This window comes from Syngnathoides biaculeatus, chromosome 8, assembly GCF_019802595.1.
Source record: "Syngnathoides biaculeatus isolate LvHL_M chromosome 8, ASM1980259v1, whole genome shotgun sequence".
Taxonomy (NCBI): domain Eukaryota; kingdom Metazoa; phylum Chordata; class Actinopteri; order Syngnathiformes; family Syngnathidae; genus Syngnathoides; species Syngnathoides biaculeatus.
In genome coordinates, this window is record NC_084647.1 from 18969461 (window position 1) to 18983947 (window position 14487).

Below are 14487 nucleotides of genomic sequence, written 5' to 3' on the forward strand. Positions count from 1 at the left end.
ACGGGTTGATGTCACGCGGGTGAGCGTTTTAACGCAGGGACGGCTGAAATTATTTGGAAAATGAAAAGGTACTGTAGCAGGTCAAATGGCAGGTTCAAGGGCCTCCGTTTGGATGCTCACCTTCATTTTTTTTTTCTGAGTGCAGTGACACGTGGCAGCCAAATGGTGGCGCTCTCATACTGGGGCTTCTCAACAAGGTCTTCTGGATGAGAGGATCATCTACATGTGAACACACACACACACACTTGAATAAAACATGGCTCTTCTGTATGCCTTCAGCAATACAACAACATCAAGACACTTCTGGATGAGAGGAGCCATTTTGTCTTGGGTTGCAATAAGACTACAACTCCTATTTAAATGCCTATATCTGATTTTTTTTTTTTTAACTTTCTGTACATTTCTAGTGACACATATCCCATCTGGCTAAGCTGACGAAGGGAACACATGAAATAACCCGAAAAGACGCCCACAGTGGAATCATTGAAGTAAGCAATAAAAATAAATACCTGTAACACAAATATTAAATATTACATCGGGCTTAGTAGGCCTGGGCTGACTCTCCCTGCCATTTGTTTTATTTCCTTTTTTTCCCTTTTCTCTTTTTCCTTTGTTCTTCTATCCTTTTCCCTCTTATTTAATCTTTTTTTTTCCTCTACTATTTTTCTTTCATTTACATTTTCAATTCGGGAAGGGGGTTCTAGCTTGTCTTTTCCTTTATTTTTATCCTCTTTTTTCCCTCTAATTTTACCCCTTTTTTCTTATTTCTTTTTTTTTGTTCTTGCCTTGCAAATGTTTGACAAAACGAGGCCAACCTCAGCATTACTTCCTGACAGCCGTCGGCAATGATTTACCATAAGAGTCACCAGGTAACCCCCAATGTCCGCAAGATTAGCCCGCGGGCCAGTCCCACAGTTAGCTCAGCGGTGAAGAGACATTGCGATTTTCTAGGAACGTTCAAAAAGTGATCACTTGAAAAATGTCAACACTTGCAGAAATTGTACCCAATCTATCCTTTAATGCTTTACTTGCACGAGCAGGTAGCAGCTACATCTGAGCTTTTTATCCATACTTGGACAAGGCCCGATGCTAATCTTAAAAATGACGGCGCCATGATATCAAACCACCCCACCCCCAGCACAAATACACACACACACACACACACACACACACACACACACACACACACACACACACACACACACACAAAGATGAAAAAAAAATCACAATTGTGTCAAATGAACCATAAGGATAGAACTGGAATTAGTGGCCATCAAACATATCACTGACAAAAACAAAAGGGATAAATAGTACCTAACCATTTCAAACTACAAAGTATTAATAGGATGCTCATAAATGCGGTTACGTTTCTTACACAACTCCCCCCTCCCACACACACACACACACACACACACACACACACGCATATCGTTTGTGACGCTCCACAGTCAGCTTAAGGCGAAAGGCGCTGACCTCAGTGCTGCTTGAATTTATCTGCGAGAGCCACGTGACGGCCCATAAACACACACAGCAGCTGCTGCTAAGAAAATGAGAGCGATGGAGAGAGAGAGAGAGAAGTTTGTCAATGTCCGGATCTAGTTGGAGGCACTTGAAGGCACCACGTCTGTAAGCCACAGATGCTGCATCGCTTTGTTGTGTGCCATTTCTTGCATCCGTTTAACCTTTAAGCTGGTTTAAAAAAAACACACACACACACACACAAATAGGTCTACAACGGTCCCAATATATGACATTTCAAGGTTAGTAATGAAATAGTTTGCACAGTGACATAATTATACTTGGGCACACAGCACAAGATGGCCTCTCATTTACAGCATTTCTTAACTTTCATTTTATTGTTTATTTGTAGCTTAGCAGTGCAGAACATAGACCATCAATATACTAGTTGTGTTCTAAAAGGCTCTATACAAGACACGTATATGTTAGCGTTATACACTACATAAATGTTAAAATTACTTGCTGTTCCAGAAAAGTGGTGGTGTTGCATAAGGTTCACTTATCATTCCACATTTTTACATTACATTCAAATTTCTAAGCTAATGACAATTCTACATAAATGTCAAAAGATAGAGAAGATAAAGAGGTACAAGGGGTCCAGTGTTTACTTCTCTCCCGACATATGATTATTACGAAGCAGTATAAGAATACGTGGTCACATATCACAAGATGGCACCTTCATTTACTCCTGTACCCGTTGACTTTTATTTGACTGTTTGATATGTATTACCTTGTACATACATTAACTGTAATTTCTGCATTGGCTTAAGCTAGTTATAGACTAGAGCGCATTCTGACTTAGTGACCACCGTAAGAATGGAAGTGTGGCATACACCAGTCAAGTCATTAAAACCACATCTATTGATAATCATAATTGTGACGATTAGTTGATCATCAAAGTAAATAGTCCCCATGTTTTCTGACACTGGAGGATACAGGGACCAAAAAGGAACAGGTAAAGCCTTCATCCTTTGACTTCAACTACACACCCTTGAAAATTGATAGCCTTGGGTGTTCACCGGCTGGAACAAAATCTGATTTGTTCGCCCATCCGGGTCACAGTCAATCCTCAAAAGTTAAACAGAGGCAACTGAAAAGTCAGTCCAAGAGAGTTTCACCTTTTTAATCTGTTCCATCATTCCTTACCGATCACAAAAGAGTAAAAAGTTAAGACTGCAAATAGGAAGATAACATCTAAAAAAAAGTTTTCAGTATGTAGTTGAAGTTGTAATGCAAAGATGAGTCATGTCTTGCAAGGTACATTACTTGCTTTTCATACAATTTATATAAATTCAAAATAAATTATCGTAATTTCCAGCCTACGAGCCGTGACTTTTTTCACACGTTTACAACCCTGCGGTTTATTCTCCGGTTTATTCGGTGATGTGGCTGTTTTGTGCATTTTTTCTAACGGCCACAAGGGGGCAGTCGAGCAGAAAAGGTAAGAATGAGAGTGGTAGAATATATGTGCCGAGGAAGTGACTTTTACCGGCCCTGTTAATGGCGTGCTAGCGTGTTGGTCCTTTGTAACTGTCTCAGTGATATTTACTGGTAAGTTTTATTTTAACCAGCCCTGTTAGCGTTAGCGCGGGACTATAGTTAGCCCTAGCTTTAGCACAGCGGTAGTGTTAGCACTAGCGTTAGCACGGCATTAGCGCTTGCGCCGTTCTAGCGTTATACTCTTTCTGTGTACTGTCTTTCTTTGAAAATATCTCATGTTTCAATGTGGGTTTCAATGTGGGCACTTGCGGCTTTTACACAGCTACGGCGTACGTATGTACCAAATGGTATTTCCTTTACAAATGTAATCGGTGAGGGTTATAACCAGGTGTGCTCTGTAGGCCGGGTATTACGGTAACCTCCCTTGATAGTAACCGTGTTGCTGCATGTTGTTATGAGGAATTGTTATGGCTCTCCGAGGAGGCCACTCCAGCAAGTGTCTTTGTGCTGGCAAAAAAAAAAAAAAAATATATAAAAATAAAAATATGTTTGTAGTTATTCAATTCAAAAACGTTACAAATCTTTGGAATGACATCTTGATTTTTGTCCTTCACAAGTCATGGTGAACTTGATCGGTCAGGCAGGATTTAGGAGAGCCAACAATCTGTCTCTCTTTCGGCTCCCGTCTGTGCAAAAACAGACAATTTGCAGTGTACACATACATGCACACGCACACACAGTTACAGAAATCACTGAAGCATGGCCTTCACTTTTTGTAAACACACTTTCTCATCTTCAGTATTATATTTGCGTGACAAGATGATAATTTCCTCTTGGAAACAAATCTTGTGATTATAATCATGTTCAGCAAACGCCACTGTCTTGTTATTTGGGTTTGGAACGCACATCGTCGGTGGGCGAATCAGTCACCTGACCTAAACTTTGCAAAAGAACTCACTTCCATTAGTCATTTTCCGACTACCTATTAATTCTGGGAATTATAAGGCCAACTCGTCTTCAGGGGTACTCACGGAGATGGAATGATGTCCTGAAGGTAACCAGACAATTTTCACAGTGTCGGAAATGGTATGCGTTCTGCTAAAGAGGCGGGACAGTGTACTGTATGTAAAGGACCGTATTACAGTAATAGGATGACATGAATTGGGACTGGACTCGACAAAATGTGGAACTTGTTTTATACTTGAAGTTGAGCCTTAATGTACTTGAGACTTGCACACGTGTGATTTCATCCAATCACTGTGATGTCAGTATCCCCTTCCATACCGCCCGTCAAAAGACATTTTTATTTCATTTTTTGTAACAGCGTCCCTGCTCTGCGAGAAAGCCACTGCAGCAGTTTCCCAGCACCTTGTCAATAGTCTTCTTTCCCGGGTTATGCCGCCATATATTATAATATGTCACTTTTCAGGGCAAATAGTTGAGCCACATAAGCATTTTGAGAAATGGCATGGTGAATCTTCATCTAATTATTATTGCACAAATATGTGAAGGTGATACTTGGAATAACATATGAGATGCTGCCACTCGTTGGCCCGATGGCGCAGCAGGTAAGCGGGAGAATAAATGGATGTCATTTTAATAAATGTATCAGACTGCCAAATCAATTGTAATTGATCCCTATTTATGAAACTTGGCAGGGACATTCATTAAGCCTCTGAGGGTTTGCCAAGATTGATTAAATGGCCCGAGCGGCTACGTTGGCTTGTCTCCGTGTCAAAACAACGGCGACGACACTTTGCAAAACTGGCTGGTCGAGCACGACAGGCAGTGTTTCTGTACTCCGTCAATGTTGACATTCTTTAATATGGAAGAAATGTGCAAGGGCTGTTTTAAAAATGTCTCACTTCTCATTCCTTATATTGTGTAGCGTTAGATAGTAGATTCAAACCAACCCGGAGTATTCGACACTTTAAACCGCAACCAAGATACTCCAATTGTCAATGCAAAAAAATGGAAGAAAAATAAGGATGCAACGGTACGCCAAAAATCATGGTTTGGTATGTATTCCAGTTCAAACTTCAATTCATGTATACATGGAATCCCGGTCTTTGTAGTTTATTTATTCAAGCAAAAAAAAAGACTCTTCTCCCTGCGGAATTTATCATTAACTATTTACACAAAACTTATGTATTTGCATATTTGTGCTCATTTTGTAATGCCCTAAGATACCCCGATGAATAGGAAACTTGTGAAAAGTGCGAATATTGTGGAATATATTTTGTCTTTTTCAGAAAAGGCAATAACAGTTTGTCTTCTTTTTGGTCAATGACAGACAGTAACAGTTTGAACAGTCTGAATACAAGAATAATAAATCTATGTATTGTAGTTTATGAATTATTCTTTTGTGGTAAAAAAAAAAAAAAAAAAGTAAAGGGAAGTCATTTGTTTGCTTTTGGTTTGCTTAGTGTATTTTTAACAAAAACTGTGTGTAAAAGTGTGTCACGATGTCCCACAGGGGTCCATGCTTGAACCAGTACTATTCTTTCTTTACTTGCTTCCCCTCTGTGGTATAAATAGAAGACACGCTTATAATTCACACTTAAGCAGATGACTCACACAATCCAAAATCACGCCGTGTCTTGGAAGACCAGCAATTTCTTCTGACTGAATTCTGATAAAACTGGAATTATCGTCCTTGGCTCCGAGGACCAGGATCCGAGGACTCTAATGACATAGCTGGTCTAGAAGTCTTTGGGCTCCACTCCAGCTGTAGCAGAGGGAACCTTGGCGTCACTTATTATCAAATTTATTGCTCCACTCCTATGTAAAAGTTTCAAGGACATCATTTTTTTTCTTCACACTGATACTGGAAAAAAATAGTCCATGCTTTTGTGACCTCTATGCTGGATTATTGTAACTGTTAGCAGCAAGTCTCCAAGACCCTGCAGCTTGTCCAAAACGCTTCATTGCGAGGTGTTTCTTCTCGGGTACAAAGTGCTAAACTGATCAAGTCACAATTGTACCACATTCTGAACCACTAGAGAAGTGTTCCCTGAAGTTTCATGCTATCACCATGCATCACACAGTCATTGCATGTTGGAGGCGTTGTTAGATTGACAGCAATTCTAAATCCCTAATTGGAATGTACTTTACTTCAACTAAAGAACTGTAATGGAGAAAACTACCGTAATAACCTTTGGCGGCATTAGATTTGCATAAGATTGCGTTTGGACCTCTTTAACTCACGCACTTGCTACAATTCAATTGCAGTAATCAGATTAATTTGGGACGGCAAACAGAACGGCGTTTCAATGCCGAAGGCCACCGTAGAAATCTTTCATCAACATCTTGACCCAATCACAAGTCACATGTCTAATTTACGTTTGGCCAAATGCCGCTAAACTAATTATAGATCTAAATCTGTTTGGAAGAAGGATTCTAATCAATTCTTTACAGGCATTTCACAAGAGTCATCACCCATGAAGTTTAGTATTTGTTTTTTTATTGTTTTTCTCAGGCTTTGCACTGCTTTACGACACTGCTCGCAGTGAAATCAAGACCTACGGCAGCAGAAAGGTACACCTGTTTCATTTCCAGCTATTTGTTGCTCATAAACTTAATGTTCTCTGGCATTAAAATGTTTGTGTCTCTCTGTGTCGTGTAGAGGGAGATGAAGTGTCGCAAATATATCTTTATTAGACAAACAAAGGACATGTTGCCTTCTGAAAACTGTAAAATTGAAACCCTAAGAAAACCACACTTGAATGTGAGGGAATTATAAACCCATTAATTTTCATGAATTGTTTTTGAAAAGAAAGATAAAAGGATGTGCTACTTCATAAGATTAAGATGAAAGAAACCAATACATTGAAAACACATTTTGTTTAGTCAAGAGTTGACTATGTGGCGTTGACTAATTAATTGTTAGTCATCAAACGTAGCTCCTATACTTTCCCCACAGCCTATGAGAAAAAAAAAACCTGTCAGAATTTAGTATTGCCCATCGAACACCCCCGAAATGACCCTAAAAATGGCCACTACTCATCAAAATGAAAGACTTCCTGTTTCTTTTGGGCATGGCTGATTGGAACAATTCTGAGGTCTACTCGTGATGGACATGCCACCCAACTTATTTAGTATGCTTTCATTGAGAAAGTTGAGAACATAATAGTATTGCACACTCGCTCGGAGACAGATTTGCACTCAGATAATTTAATGTCAAACTCCTGTCTGAGTGTTATTGACTTTGTGTTGTGGATTCACCACCTGAGAATTTGAACTCTGTTTTTGACAGTTATTACACTGGATGGCATCTTAGTTGTGCGTTGTCACACTGTTGTGCCAAAGCAAGCGCTGAGGTGTTTGATGAATGTGCACTTGGACAGGTGGAGCAGAAAATTGAAGCCTGTACTACCTGAATGCAGTATGAGATTTGAAAAAAGTAAATAAATCAAAACATCCCGCAAATGCCAGCGTTTATGGTTTGCCTTAAGGATGAAGATACCCTTAGTCTCCTGTTTAGGGTTTCATTCCAGAAACATGCTCAAGCAAGCTTAGCCATTGAAGGTAACATGGCTAGTTACTTACCCCAAGTAGGTAGATGGATCATTGTAAAATTTTGTAAAAGAATTGCTAATATTTTGCCACAAACAAAAAGCTTTACGATCAGAACTGGTAGGAAGCTGAGCTAAGCCACCTACGCTATTAAAGCTAGTTCGGTCATCCATAAAATAGCTGTAAATTGTTGCCACAATCTTTACTGTCTAAGAATGCATGTAGGCTATGTTGAGCAAAACATCTACCCACTTTCTGACTAGAAGATTGGGAACCATTTTATAGCAACAACTAAATTAATTCAGTCAGTGAGCTCCAGATAACAGATGAAAATTCACCACATGTGTATGAATTTCAAATCTTTTTAAAACAAAATTGAACTCATTCTCGGCCTGTTGTTTCCCTTAGCTGATAGCCCACTGCAACGACCGTGCTTCTGCATAAGGACAAAACACCACCCGACACCACCTGTCCTGTGTCAGTTTGGGCTGCTAAGCAAGTACAGTATACCGCTTCTTAGACCACCGGGTATTGCCAAGATCTTCTTTTCAAAGGACAAACTCAAAGTCACTTAATCCTCGTAATTTTAACAAGTGATGGCCACCATATGCTGATTTAATGCAAATACTGACTATTTTTGGTGTGTAGGTGTAGGATTTTGATGAAAACATGCATGACTGTCCCACGGTAATGCAAACAGCTGCTGCAGGTGACCAGTGTGCTGCTGAATGATACGGAGCTTGTTGTTGGTCCAGTTTTTTAGTTACCGGACTGATGAGTGTGATGTAATTTTTTCAATACTTATCTTGCATTCTCAAGCTGTTACCATATATTATCTGGAAAAGAACACATGATAGTGACTAGTTAAGAAAAAGGTTAACAGTTTGCTAGTAATATGAGGTCTAGTTATGTCCAGAGGTGGTAGCTTAGTGAGCTTATGCTAACACCGCTAGTTTGGCACACCTGGCCACATTTGAGATGTGTGGTATGCTATCATTACCCAAAACTGACGGTAAAATTCTCATTACCAATTTGTAACTTCAATCTCCCATTTGACAAGGGAATAGCGCCATTCAGTGAATCATACCAGGAGAAATATGGCACCGAGATCAAATACTTTTTTGTTTAATGTCACTTTTTACTGTCAGTGTTTTACAGGGTGTGACCAAAGAAAAGAGGGAAGAAAAATGATGGAGCACACAGGGAGCACATTACTAGGGATAAATGACAGGTCTTTTCAGACCTTTTAAAGCTAATAGCTTGATCTTTTTGCATACTTAGAAGAGAGTGCAGACTGCAACTATTTGGGAAGTTTGTTCCCAGACTTTTCATGTGGGGAAACTTGCAGAACAAAAGCAAGTATACCAAACGATCCTTGCTTATCCAGCATAAGACTTCTTGAGCCTTCACTGGCCTTGCCCTGCAGAGATCCACATATTAAAAGATGATACTGGAAGAGATCAGTAAACTAAGCAAGTGGGACCACCTGTCAGGGTCGTGGTTGCCAATTCCGGTTGCACGGCTGCTCCTGGCAGCAGCTCCTCACCTGCGCTTCATAGGTACGTATGATGCCTTGTATTTAAGCCTCGCGTGTGGTGTCACTAGTTGTCAGTTTGTTCGGTTGCGAGCAAGCGGCATGGGGTAAGACCCAAAGGCAGGACTCCGAGGCAGTGGCATGGTTTTCGAGGGTGGTTTAATTCCACCCAGAGTTCATAGACAAGTAAGCAGTCCAAAAAGGCAGAAGCACAAAAACACGTTGCAGAAGACAAGGTCCAAAAACGTGAAAACAAGGTCGGATTAAGGTCAACAAGGCAAAAAACTTGAAACATGAAAAAAAGACTTGACTGTGGTGGCACAGGAACATGGCAAAGAGGTAAATACACCAGCAAGAAGCTCGTAAACTCACGATAGACACACAAACAACTGGCAGAGGCAGTCCAAGCATGGTGATCTTGCGCCATGTTCCAGCCGTGAAGGCTGACGATTTGGGGGCCGACGATGCCTGCCAGGTCATCCTAGAGTGTGGTTTCCCACCTGTTTAAATGCCCACCCACCACATTCGCAAGATTGAAGGGGGCCAGTTACAGGACTTCACGCATCAGTTTGCCAGAGGGATCACCAGGTAGTGTGACCAAATCCCCATAGGTGATGTTTGCAGGGAAATACGGGCGACATCACAGTCAGCATTGTTGCCGTAGGGTTGCTACGGGGATACGGCACTGGCAGCAACAGCGAAGGATGCACCTCGGGCACTCATTGTCAAGGACTTCCAGTTTCCGCATTTCTCATTCGCTATGTCTTGCCTTAGTACAACACAATGGTATTGGTCACATTGGTATCGTTGCAGTGTTGTGTTTACTTGTTTAAAGAAATCTTTCAAGGTCAAATGTTCCTGTTCTTTTAGCACATATTTTCCCTTTAATTCTTGGTCACCTTTTTTCATTAGTTTTCTTAAGATTTGTTTTTGCAGAAGGGGAGTCATTGAAATGGTATTCATGCTCACAGTAGTACAAGGAAGCGGCAGTAATGGCTGTCACAGACGAGCACGCCTCACTGAACTGAAGACAACATTTTCCGTCCGACCGGCTGCAGGGGATGTTTGCTGTTACGTAAGCCACACATGACAGTGTCACACGTGAGCGCCCTGATGGAACGTTTAAAGACACTTGGGAAGGGATTCAATAAAAGGTTCTGCGTGCTTCCGGAGAGTGTTTAGACACCATTGTAATCAATTTTTTCCGGAATGGCTTTGAACTTGAAAGCTTCTCTTGAGATGTTAAAAGCCTGACTGTTTACTTCGTACCTTCCTTAGCTCTCAGACGTGTGAGTGTGATTCACCAGGTCCCAGACACCATCCAGTTGTACATTAAATGACGAAATCCCCCTCACATATGACTGAGCTTTCCACAGTTCTCCATTTACATTAATGAAGTGTGGGGAGGCTAATGATAAATTGAGATGTATTTATGCCTAAGTAGCTTTTTAAGAGTCCTTGGTTTATGACTGTATCGCCATTTTGAGGTTAACGGTGAACTCAATGAAGATACCTCAAGCAAGCCTTACACGAAATCCTCTCTTGTCCTGATCACCTTTGCCTACCAACATACATATTTTTCCCCATTTTCATTTTATAATACAGTGGGCGCGATCCACCCGCGTTACCATCTCCACAGAAATAAATGTATTCACTTACATTAGACTTGACCAGATAAATCCCACTGATTGTAAAAAATGGGATGCTCTGCTATCAGAATACTAGATTTTATTACAGTAGTCTGACATACAGTAGTACAATCGTGAAAGAGGAATTTGTTTTGTAGTCTGATCCGCGCATTACGTGTTCTCTCTTAGCTGTCTTCTCTCAGCTGAGTTTTTTTTAAATAACTTTATTGGTCGTCAGATATTTACAAAAGACAAAAAAAGTTGAGAGCTCGTGTACCTACGTCATAAAATCCCGTGACATTTGTTTACCTCGCCATATTGCCGGTCAAACTAAGCATTGCTCAATGCTAAGTCGGTTGGAGACGACACGGAAATAAGTCTTGTAGCACGACTCCCAGAGTCTTGTCCAATACCGTCAGACATTTAGAAGGTGAAAATAAACAACGCTACGTGGGAAAATTAGATAAACTCGGCATAGAGGACCCGTATTTAATGCCGAAGTTGATGTTTTCGCCGATAAGAAATCGGACTGTTAATTTGCTTCCGCTTGTCTTGGACAACTGGATCTACGCTTGGATCTGGTGAGTAAGTCGTAAGGAAAAGTTTGAAAGCGTATAAAAGTCTAGACGCATACGAATACATTGTTGCTGGATCTGTTGTCATTAAGAATAAATCCCACACAGTGATGGTTTCGACGGCTTGTGAATGCGGAAGTGTGTTCGTTAAACTTTGCCGAAATCCATCGATCTTTTCCCCTCGTATTCAATACAAATGCCAATATTTAAATAAATGAGCCCCGGTTTTACACAAACTCTCATTCATTAACTATGATTGAAAAAGAAAAAAGAAGACGGAGTCATCTCTACGGAACGTACACGGAAGCGATTGCGACCACACTTAACCTCCGTATACCTCTGCGACAGTTGTTTTTGAACGGGCATTGTTCTTAAAAGTGGCAACTTGACATTATAAATACTTTTTGGTAATTTTAGATTGAGAAGAAAAAATCTTACCTGAAGTGAAGTGATCGCTACACAGGTGTGTGTGTATTTTGGTTGGGCACCATCCGACATGTTTAATTGCCGAAATCCATCGATCTTTTCTGGTCTTTTCAGCTGGTATTCCATAGAATGATCTCTTTGAATATCTGTCTCGTCTGTTGTGACAACCAACAGCAGAACAAGTCTCGGGCATTGTAAATATCCTCCTCCTGTTCAATGTCTCTGTTTGACCGCCAATATGGCGCCGTGAAAATGATGACGTCACGTGCACGAGCTCTATAAATACTACTAGATAAAAATAAACTATCTTTTGGATTTAGATATAGTGTGCACGATGGCGATGTGGAGTAAACATTCTTGGGGGTTATGAATGACCTCACTGATCGAATCGGCAAATTATGAATTTAAAACAGCTGATCAGCAGAAAATGGCAATTATTGGCCGATCAAATTGGTGTAAAGTCTTACACTAACTACTCTCTCGTACTACTCAGCTGCAAGGAGGATCCACGCTTTGCAGCCATAATACCCTTCTTTGTATTCTCGCACCTGACACTAAAAGTGAAGTGGGGTGAGCAGTGGCTCATTTGCAAGGAACAGACCCCCTCCAAAACTGGGTGATTTCAAGAAGGTTGTTAATAAAAATGTGCTCAGCATTTTTTTTCGTCCTTGGCTTATTTGGGCCCACAAATGTCAGACTTGAACCTGGGAGAACTTTTTAAAAATGTGGAACATTTGAATGTCTGGATTTTACCCATATGTTGATCAAATATTTCCCTTCAGACCTCAGTACTACCAAGATCAATACACTGGGTCCGAGTGGGTTTTTTTTCCCCCTGTTTTGTGGGGAGCTGAAACACACATCCAGATGACTCTCTTTGAAGTTAGAGCACAAATGTCTCACTTTAGTCAATTTTCTCCAACTGCCCAACTGGAAGCTCATCAAAAGCTTTTTTGGAGGCAACTGTCACCTATCACGAAGACGAATTTAGCCCGAACGCAGGCGATCGATGGCGTCTCATCTCGAGAGTGCAGAAGATGAAGTCCTCCAGGGATGTTTCGTAGGATCCCTCTCTTCTGTGGCTGGCTTTTAGATGGGCGGGGGGGTTTGTCAAGAAAAGTGGGCTTTTTTTTTTCATGTCATTCTTTGGGTTGCCAGGGGGGGCTTTTCAAGACTTTCAGATAATAAGATGAAAAAGGATTTCAAGGCGCGTGAAGCATGAGCATCCTTTTTTCCGAGATTAAAGCAGCATTTTGATGACCTACGCACACACTTTGGTGTTTTTCTCTTTCGCTATTTTGTCATCCGTTTGATTCCCGCTGCTGTATGCTCCTATTGTCACAGTTGTGCTGGCGCGGCGAATCCTGCCGTTGTTAAAATATGACTGAAAGACAGAGAAAGAATCTAGTCTGCTTTAATCTCAGAGTTGAAGAGTGAGACGGCATTACCGCATGCTTTGTGCTAATTGAGTTTCCCGATGCTTGGGATAGTGTCGCTGATTGTCCCTTTCAAGTTGCTGAGGTGATTTTTTTGGGGGGGATGATTAAAATACGCTCGCTGAAGCTTCTCTGATATGTACGCACTTTGTTCAGTGTTTGACTGATCAATGACATCGGCTATATCTATGAAATCCAAAAGTGGGAGTAAATCACCTTTGTGCTCGTCATGAGTAAGTCGTAAGTTTTAAGTTTCGCTCAAGTCCCAAGTTACAATTTCAAACAAGTCGTTTCAAAACATTAATTGACATCAAAAGCCAAGTCGTACAATCTCGGATACGAGGTAAAAACGCTGGTTCCCTTTTCGCCCATGGAACACGGACGGGAGAGTCAATTACAGCACAGCACTTACACAGAAAACAGACTCCACGCAAAAGGCTGACCCTTGAATCAAAGGACAGCACTTTACAATATGTAATGGTGTGCTCTGCTTCGCTCATTCACAAAAATGCCAATGCTACGATTCCAATGTGAGGCCTACTTATCTGCCATAGTGCAAAGAGGCTAGCAACAGGCTCATGGTTGGCTATTACGTTTTTCGACTGAAATACTTTTATTTTTTAACCCTTTTCCTCAAATTTTTCCCATCGTCAATGTTATCTGTAAAATAACTTTTGCTGTTCTTAGCTTGTTAACAAAAATGCTCACACTATGCTGTCAAAACCTGGTTACTACCACTGATCTAAAAAAAAAAACAAAAAAAGACTGGATGACTCATCGGCCACCAAAACTGAAGTCGCCAACCGCCATCTTGATACTCCCAAAACAACGATCTCGACCTGTGCGTCAATCGCCAGTTTCGTGGCTGTGAGAACACATTCCACAGATAAGTTGGAAAAATTTACTTTGACACTGTTAAAGTTTGTTTTTAAAGGGTTTTTTTATTTTCTGATGAGCATAATTCACGTGAACAAAGTTTTGTTTACGGTTGTTGTAGTTCACTGTTGACTCTCTGCTTCACCTTCATAGGGCGACGGTTTTTCGCGAAAAAGCGATGTAAATATTTTCCCAAACTTTAGTTAATAAGCAAGAAAACACATTTTCTGTGAAATTTTTGATGACTTTCATAATACAGAACTCTGCAAATTGAATTTGATTTTCAAATGCAAGGAAACAAGTTTAAATTTTCTGCCTGAAATGGCAGCGACAACAAATTTATGTATTTTCCCATTGCGAGTCCTTATTTCCAAAAATATATCTAACTGATTGACTTCAGATTGAATGTTTTTATGACCAAAAATGCTTGGTTTTTTGCTATGCTAGGATGATAGTGCTTCACAGCGTATTTTGCGAAAAGTTAAAATGTCACGGAAATCGGGCCCGAGGTAATATCCAAGGTAGCTTGGTAGTCATGT

The 14487-nt window shown here is 40.7% G+C and overlaps 1 long non-coding RNA gene across 1 annotated transcript; it reads left to right on the forward strand.

Annotated features, from left to right (window-relative positions):
* Window positions 1–1472: 1472 nt before the first annotated feature.
* LOC133504819 (uncharacterized) lies at window positions 1473–11103 on the forward strand. The gene is made up of 3 exons (XR_009796082.1): window positions 1473–1626; window positions 6437–6495; window positions 7882–11103. It is a non-coding gene; the product is annotated as an uncharacterized LOC133504819 (long non-coding RNA).
* Window positions 11104–14487: the final 3384 nt, after the last annotated feature.